Raw genomic sequence first — 9,431 nt, forward strand, 5'->3', positions numbered from 1 at the left:
TATAGAAACTTATTTTTACTACAGTCTAATACTTCCTACAGAGTTTGGATTTTTTTTTCTTTTTTAAAGATTTTATTTATTTATTTGACAGAGAGAGACACAGCGAGAGAGGGAACACAAGCAGGGGGAGTGGGAGAGGGAGTAGCAGGCTCCCCGCAGAGCAGGGAGCCCGATGCGGGACTCGATCCCAGGACCCTGGGATCATGACCTGAGCTGAAGGCAGTCGCTTAACCAACTGAGCCACCCAGGCGCCCCGGATTTTTTTTTTTCTTATTTAACTTTACAGTGTGAGCATGCCCCAAGTGATCAAAATCTTCCATCCCTTTTTCTTCTGCTCCAGTGAGCACATCGAGGAATGAAAACCAGTTAGGCCATAATGGGGATTGGCTTGAACATGGTCTATAATTTTAAAAAATCCTTAAAAGGTAAATCAGTTGCCAACTTTATCTTTTAAAATTACTATCAGTAAGAAATTACTTTGACAGGTGGGGAATACGGGCAGAATAGGAATATCCTGAGCTTACCTTGTCCTATGGATACCCTGAGGCAACAGTTACATCTATGCAACTAACGCTGAAAACAATGCAAAGACTGGCAGAACAGATCTTCCACAGCTAGTCATAGAGAATAGACCACATCAAAAAGGGTAGGAGGAGTGGAGAGGCCATTGGGATCCAAACCCTCAGCACAACTAACCACTAATAGAAGGGACACCACAAGCACAGAAGAGGTAGAGGATCAGAACCCACATTAGGAACCCCTAGCTGTGGGGATCCTCACTGGGCAAAAAAATCCCCATAACTCTGGCTTTGAAAATCAGTGGGGCCTAACTTTGGGAGCTCTAGAAATTGGTAGGGCTTAGCTCCAGGAGAGCTAGAGGTGATAGGAAACTGAGTCTGCACCCTTAAGGAACCAGAATGATAAAAACTTGATGGGAGACACAACATAGAGCAGCAGTTTGAACAGTGCCTGGGGATATATGTGAAGGAGATTTATTAACTAATCTTAAGGCATGTGCTGGAGGGGCAGGGATCTGCAGAAGAAGAAGGTAGCGGGAGGGGAAGAATGAAGCGGGGGAAATCGGAGGGGTAGATGAACCATGAGAGACGATGGACTCTGAAAAACAAACTGAGGGCTCTAGAGGGGAGGGGTTCCTAATGTGGGTTCTGATCCTCTACCTCTTCCGTGCTTGTGGTGTCCCTCCTATTAGTGGTTAGTTGTTTTCAGCGTTAGTTGCATTGATTTCAGCTCAGGTCATGATCTCAGGGTTGTGGGACTGAGTCCCACATCAGGCTCCACACTGGGTGTGGAGACTGCTTAAGATTCTCTCTCTCCCACTGCCCCTCCTCCCACTCACATGCTCTCTCTCTCTAAAAAACCAAACAACCACCCCCCCCCCAATTCCAAACAGTTAGACCTGAAGAATACAATAAGTAAAATGTAAAACACACTAAGGGAATCAACAGTAGATTAGAGGGTGCAAAAGAACAGATCAGTGGTCTGGAAGACAGGATAATGGAAAGAAAACAGGCTGAACAGCAGAAAGAAAAAATAACAAAAAATGAGAATAGGTTAAGGAACCACTATGACATCGAGCATAACATTCACATTATAGGGATAGTGGAAGGAGAAAGAGGAAGAAGGGTGCAGAAAATTATTAGAAGAAATAACAGTTGAAATCTTCCCTAATCTGTGGAAGAAACAAACATCCAGGTCTAGGAAGCAAAGATATAAACTTAAGGAGATCCACACAAAATCACATAATAATAATAATGAAAAAAATTAAAGATAGAATCTTAAAAGCTGTAAGAGAAAAGAAAACAGTTACATAGAAGGAAGATTCCATAAGGCTACCAGATAATTTTTCAGCAAAAAATGTTGTGGATCAGAAGGGAATGGCATGATATATTCAAACTGCTGAAAGGAAAAAAACCCACAACTAAGAATACTCTAACTAGCAAGATTACCATTCAGAATTGAAGGAGAGATGAAGAGTTTCCCAGACAAAAGTTAACAGAGTTCATCACCATTAAGCCAGCATACAAGAAAATGTTAAAGGGCATTAAGTGGAAAGAAAAGGCCATAACTGGAATAAAATTATGAAAGGAAAAAATTTCACTGGTAAAAGCAAACATATAGATAAGGTAGTTTCATCACTTATAAAGCTACTATGAAGGTCAAAACACAAAAGTAGTAAAATCATTTTTTTTTTTACAAAAATTAGTCAAGGGATATGAACAATAAAAAGATGTAAAATATGACATTATATACATAAAACATGGAAGGGGTAAAAATATAGTGCTTTTAGGATGTATGTGAACTTAATATAGTCTGCTATACACATAGGATGTTATATATGAACCCAATGATAACCACAAACTAAAAGCTGTAATTGATACACAAAAATAAAGACAAAGTAATGCAAGCATTGCAATAAATAAAGACATTAAACCACAAGGGAAGACAGCAAGAAGGAAAAAAACCAAGAAGAACTACAAAAACAACCAGAAAAAAATTAAAAAAAAAAGCAATAATACATACTTATTGTGATTACATTAAATGTAAATAGATTATATGCTCCAATCAAAGGACATAGAGTGACTGAAGAGATGAAAAAACAAGATCCATCTATGAGTTTTACAAAAGACTCAATTTAACCTAAAGCACATACAGACTGAAGTTGAAGGGATGGAAAAAAGACATTCCATATAAGTAAAAGTGTGGGGGGGAAAGCCAGGGTAGTTATACTTCTATCAGAAAAAAAAAAAGTGCTTTAAAACAAAGACTGAATCAAGAGACAAAGAAAGGCATTACCTGATGATAAAGGGATCAATCCAACAAGAGAATATAATAATTATAAATATCTATGCACCCAATATTGGAGCACCTAAATACATAAAGCAAATATTAATAGATATAAAAGGAGAAATTGACAGTAATATAGTAACAGTAGAGGACTTTCACATCCCACCTACATCAATGGATAGATCATTTTGACAGAAAATCAATAAAGAAACAGGCTTTGAATGACACATTAGACCTGATGGACCTAACAAATATATACAGAATATTCCATCCCCCCAAAAACCAGAATACATATTCTTTTCTAGTGCACATGGAATATTTTCCAGAATAGATCATGTTAGGTCACAAAATGAGTCTCAGTAACTTTAAGAAGACTGAAATCGTATCAAGTATGTTTTCTGACCATAATAGTATGAGACTAGAAATCAAGAAAAAAAAAAAAAACTGGAAAAGAACACACACACACAGAGAATAAATAATATGCTACTAAACAACCAATGGTTTAATGAAGAAATCAAAGAAGAAATAAAAAACACATGAACACAATTGAAAATGGAAACACAATGCTGCAAAATCTTTGGGATGCAGCAAAAGCAGTTCTAAGAAAGAAGTTTATAGTGATACAGGCCTATCTACCTCAAGAAACAAGAAAAAAATCTAATAAATAATCTAAACTTACACCTAAAGGAACTAGAAAAGAAGAACAAACAAAGCCCAAGGTTGGTAGAAGGAAGGCAATAATAAAGAATAGAACATAAATAAATACAATAGAGACTAAAAGAATACAAGGGGTGCCTGGATGGCTCAGTTGGTTAAGCGTCTGACTCTTAATTTCAGGTCAGGTCATGATATCAGGGTCCTGAGATCGAGCCCTCTGTCAGGCTCCATGCTCAGTGTGGAGCCTGCTTGGGTTTCTCCCTCTCCCCTTCCCCCTTCCCCCACTCATGCACGCTTTCTAAAATAAAAAGAAATAAAAAGAAATAATAAATAAAAGAATACAAAAGATCAATGAGACCAAAAGCTGGTTCTTTGAAAAAATAAAATTGATAAACCTTTGGCCAGACTCATCAAGAAAGAGAGAGAGGACTCAAATGAAGTGAGAAATGAAGGAGGAGAAATAACCACCAAGATCACATAAGTATAAAGGGTTATGAAATATGATGAAAAATTATATGCCAACAAATTGGAGAACTTAGAAGAAATAGATAAATTCCCAGAAATGTACAATCTTTCAAAACTGAATCAGGAAGAAATAGGAAGTTTGATTAGACAGATAACTAGTAATAAAATTGAATCAGTGGTAAAAAATACTACCAAAAAACAAAAGCCGAGGACCAGATAGCTTTACAGGTGAATTCTGCCAAATATTTAAAGAAGGATTATTACCTATTCTTATCAAACTATTTCAAAAAATATAAGAGGAAGAAAAACTTCCAAATTCATTCCACAAGGCCAGTATTACCCTAAATACCAAAATCAAAGACACTACAAAAAAAACAAAACTACAGACCAATATCCCTGATGAACATAGATGTAAAAATACTCAACAAAATATTAATAAAGGAAATTCAACAATACATTAAAAAATCATTAACCATTATCAAGTGGGGTTTATTCCAGAGATGCAAGGTTGGTTCAATATCTGCAAATCAATTAGACAACATCAACAAGAGGAAGGATAAAAATTATATAATCTCTATAGATTCAGAAAAATCATTTGACAAAATATGATATCTGTTCATGTTAAAAACATTCAATAAGATGAGGTTAGAAGGAACATACCTCAACATAGTAAAGGCCATATATGAAAACCCCACAACTAACATCATATTCAATGATGAAAAACTGAAAGCCTTTCCTCTAAGATCAGGAACAAAATAAAGATCCACTCTCCATTTTTATTCAACACAGTACTGGAAGTTCTAGCCACAGCAATCAGAGAAGAAAAACAAATAAAAGGCATCCAAATTGGTAAGGAAGAAGTAAAACTGTTACTATTTGCAGATGAGAGTACTATCTATAGAAAAGCCTAAAGATGCCACCAAAAAACCATTAGAATTGATAAAAGCACTCAGTAAATTGGCAAGATACAAAATTAATATACAGAACTCTGTTGCATTTCATTACACTAACAAAGCAGTAAGATGAGTTAACAATCCCATTAAAGTTGCACCAAAACAATAACTAGGAATAAATTTAACCAAGGAGATGAAGATAACATAAACAAATGCAAAGATATACCATGCTTATGGGTTGGAAAGATATTGTCAGAATGTCTATACTACCCAAAGCAATCTACAGTTTCAGCACAATCCCCATCAAAATACCAACAGCATTTCTCACAGAACTAGAAAAAATAATACTAAAATTTGTATGGAATGACAAAAGAGTTCAAACAGCCAAAGCAATTTTGGAAAGCAGAATAAAGCTGGAGTTATCACAATCCCAGATATCAAGATAAACTACAAAGCTGTAGTAATCAAAACAGGATGGTACTGGCACAAAAATAGACATATAAATCAATGGAAAAGGATAGAGAGCCCAAAAATGAACCCACACTTATATGGTCAATTAACCTATGACAAAGGAAGCACAAATATACAATGGGCAAAAGACTGTCTTTTCAAAAAGGGTGCTGGGAAAACTGGACAGTTGCATGCAAAAGATAAAACTGGACCATTTCTCACACCATATACTAAAATAAACTACATATACATAAACTAAAATAAACTACATATACTAAAATAGACTATTTTATGGGTTAAAGATGTAAATGTGAGACCTGAAACCATAAAACTCTTAGAAAAAAACATAGGTGATAATCTTTTGGACATTGGCTTTAACAGTATATTTATGAGTATGTCTCTTCAGGAAAGCAAAATGAGAGCAAAAATAAAGTATTGGGACTATGCCTAAATAAAAAGGTTTTGCACAGCAAAGGAAACCATCAGCAAAACAAAAAGGCAAGCCACTAAATGGAGAGTTATTTGCAAGTAATGTATTTGTAGGGGTTACTATCCAAAATATATAAAGAATTTATACAAATCAATACCAAAAAAACCCCTAAATAATTTGATTTAAAAATAAGCATTAAAAAATGTCTAGAGGCACTTTTCCAAAGAAGAAATACAGATGGACACATGAGAAGATGCTCAACATCACTTATCATCAGGGAAATGCAAATCAAAAGCACAATGAGATATCACCTCACATCTGTCAGGATGGCTAGAATCAAAAGAACAGGAAACATCAAGGGTTGATGAGCATGAGGGGAAAAGGAAGCTCTCATATACTATTGGTGGGAATGTGAATTGGTATATGCAGTCTGGAAAACATGGAGGTTTTCCAAAAACTTAAAAATAGAAATACCATATGATCAAGTAATTCCACTTCTGGATATTTACCCAAAGAAAACAAAAACACTAATTTGAAAAGAAAACCCTTGTGTTTATTGTAGCATTATTTACAATAACCAAGATATGGAAGCAACCCAAGTGTCCAATGATAGATAAATGGATAAAGAAGATATATATACACACACATACACACTCACACCGTGGAATTTTATTCAGCCATATAAAATATGAAATCTTGTCATTTGCAACAACATAGACGGACCCAGAGGGTATTTGGCAAAGTCAAATAATTCAGAGACAGAAGGACAAGTATCATATGATTTCACATACGTGTGAAATCTAAAAACCAAAACAAATGAACAAAGAAAACAGACTCCTAGAGAACAAACTAGTGGTGGCCAAAAGGAAGGTGGATTGGGGGAAGGTGAAATAGGTGAAGGGGATTAAGAGCTATAAACATCTAGTTATAAATAAATCATAGAGATGAAAAGCATAGGGAATATAGTCAATAATATTGTAATAATGTTATATGGTGACAGATGGTGATTACACTTATTATGGTGAGCACTGAGTAACATACAGAATTGTCAATATGTTGTACACCTGAAACTAATATAACTGCATATCAATTATACTTCAATAATAAAAATATTAGAAATTATTTAGATATATCTTATAATCCATCAGAACAGGAGGCTGAGGTCTGCTTCTCCGCGGCCCCATTTAACCTGCAGCCTGCTAAGCAACTTGATTTAGCGTCTTGGTAAGTGGGATGTGTTTGCATAGGAAATATGGTCCTTTAAAGCAAAACTGCTCTTTCAGTCTATAAAGTTGAATGATCTTCCGAAAACCTACGAAGAAATGTCTTTTTATGACAGAATGAGTTCACTGCCTTCTCTGGTTCACCAGACTTGAATTGCTATTAATAAAGATAATTTATCCCAATGTCAATAAAAAAGAGTAGGAGAAAGAATCTCAGTAGAGAACAGTAATAAAGTACATAAAACCTCGAAGTCATCTGAGACCTTTAAAAATCTCCAATCCACAAGCATATTTTGCATTGGTAGATCTTGTATGAATAAAGTATTTAAATTAAACTTAAGGTATGTCAATACTAAACATAGCGAAAGTTAAAATATTGAGCCTGGTTAACATAATTTTGGTGTTTTAAAAATGTGTAAAAACTTGTAACAATGACTTGCAAACTAGATGCTAATTATACTGGGGAAAAAAAAAAAAACCAATAAGCATAGGATTGCTCTGAACTGGATAAATGCATACATAACACACATAAACTCACTGCAGTCATTTGAACATCAGTCCTGGAGAGGGAAAGTGTGAGAAGTATTTCAAGAGGAAAGCACAATTTACAACTGCAATGTGTTGCCTTTTGAATGTTGCAGCAACACTGTTTCCCATGAGTCTGAAGCAGGGAGGGTGGTAGAATTACAAGAAAGGGCTGAGAGAAGCTTTGCAACTGAGCAGGTTAAGGGCTTAATGCACGGTCTCCAGTGCTGCCATTGTTTTTGCTGAGTCACATGGGGACCCGGTGAATGGGTGACCTCTTACGGTTTCCCAGCATTAGAATATTAAGTCTCAAACTTTAAAGTCTAGGTTTTATAGTATTTCTTGAGGTAGATTTAAGAGAAAGCAAGTGACAGAACCTCTTTCAATTATAAGTCGTAAGTTATATCTTGGTTCAAAGATCTAAAATTCTTGAAAGTGGATGGTTTTTCTGAATTGGTGGAAAGTAATGACATCTTGTGGACATTTACAGTAATTGCAGGCAACTCATATTGCATTATAAAGCCAAGTTTTCATTCATTTTTTTTCCTCCCACTGTTCCTTCCTTGTTAGGTTTGTTAGTTCATTCATTCACACTTTTAACACTTAAACAGTAAATGAAAGTCTATTGGAGTAAAGGTCAGATTTGATGACTGTGTTCCTGTAGGGTCAAATACTGCACTATCCTCTCTCTACCTTAGGAAAAACAGAAACAAGGTGTTACTGTCCATTTTTAAGTTAGGAACCTGATATCTGAAGCAGTCGAGTAACTTTCTTACAGACACACAAACAGTGAGTGATAGCGTCAGCACTGGATTGTTGGGCTGCCCTCTTGGACTGAGGTCTGGTGTTGCCAAAGTATGTAAGTTAATTTTGGGACTTATATCAAAAATCACATCTTCTTGTGCTATTAGTTTGAATAAGTTGTAGCTAGAATTTTTTTAAGCCTTGTTAATTTCTTTTTTTTTTTTAAGATTTTATTTATTTATTTGACAGAAAGAGACACAGCGAGAAAGGGAACACAAGCAGGGGGAGCGGGAGAGGGAGAAGCAGGCTTCCCACCGAGCAGGGAGCCCAATGTGGGGCTCAATCCCAGGACCCTGGGATCATGACCTGAGCCCAAGGCAGATGCTTAAAGACTGAGCCACCAAGGCGCCCCTTGCCTTGTTAATTTCTAAATGAAAAATGATCCCTTTAGAAACACAGAAACATCCATAAATGGTCATGGGTTTCATCTCCCCAGAAGCACACTTGTGATGGGGATTTCACTTTAAGTAGAAGAAATTTGTTTGGGAAGTGATAGAGGAAGGATCTAGAATGTGGGAGACAGAGAGGAGACAGAAAATAATACAAAGTGCTTTGATTAGTAGATTACCACTGTGGGCAACTGGGGCACAGTCTGTTGAGGATCTCTGCGAGACTGTGTAAAGCACATCCCAGAGTTGTCCCACCTGAGAAAAGAGAAGGCTGGGGTATGGATGGAGCAAACCTGTTTTGTTATTGAGATGACTCCCAAGCACCATGGCATGTCCTGCAAGCGGGCAAGACATGATTAGTAACACAGGGCCCTGCGCATCGTTGTAGGGGATTTCAATTATAAGCTGCTGCATGCACAAAGGAGGTGAGTGCTGAAAGGAGATGGGTGGGCAGTTGCCACACAGAGCTGTATATCCCCTACACAGATACACCTGCTCTTCCTATACCTGGTATTATTACCACTGTGATTCATCTGTCTGGCACCATACAACATGAGGAGATACATAAAATAAATTTAAAGATATGAGATCTCTACATATCACAATAGGCTAGTTGAAAAATGCATATACACTCGAAAAAAGTAATATTAAGTTTATTACTAAGGGTCAAAATGAGTAAGGAAGCTATCAAACACTATAGGTTCAGAGAAGGGAGAGATCAGAAAGCCTTTCTGAGGAAGAACTCCAGGGAATGATAGGATTTGGGCAGGGAGAGGGAAGGGGGAAGGGG

The sequence above is a fragment of the Leptonychotes weddellii genome, chromosome 8 (assembly GCF_054177405.1).
Source record: "Leptonychotes weddellii isolate Sample4059 chromosome 8, ASM5417740v2, whole genome shotgun sequence".
Classification (NCBI taxonomy): Eukaryota; Metazoa; Chordata; class Mammalia; order Carnivora; family Phocidae; genus Leptonychotes; species Leptonychotes weddellii.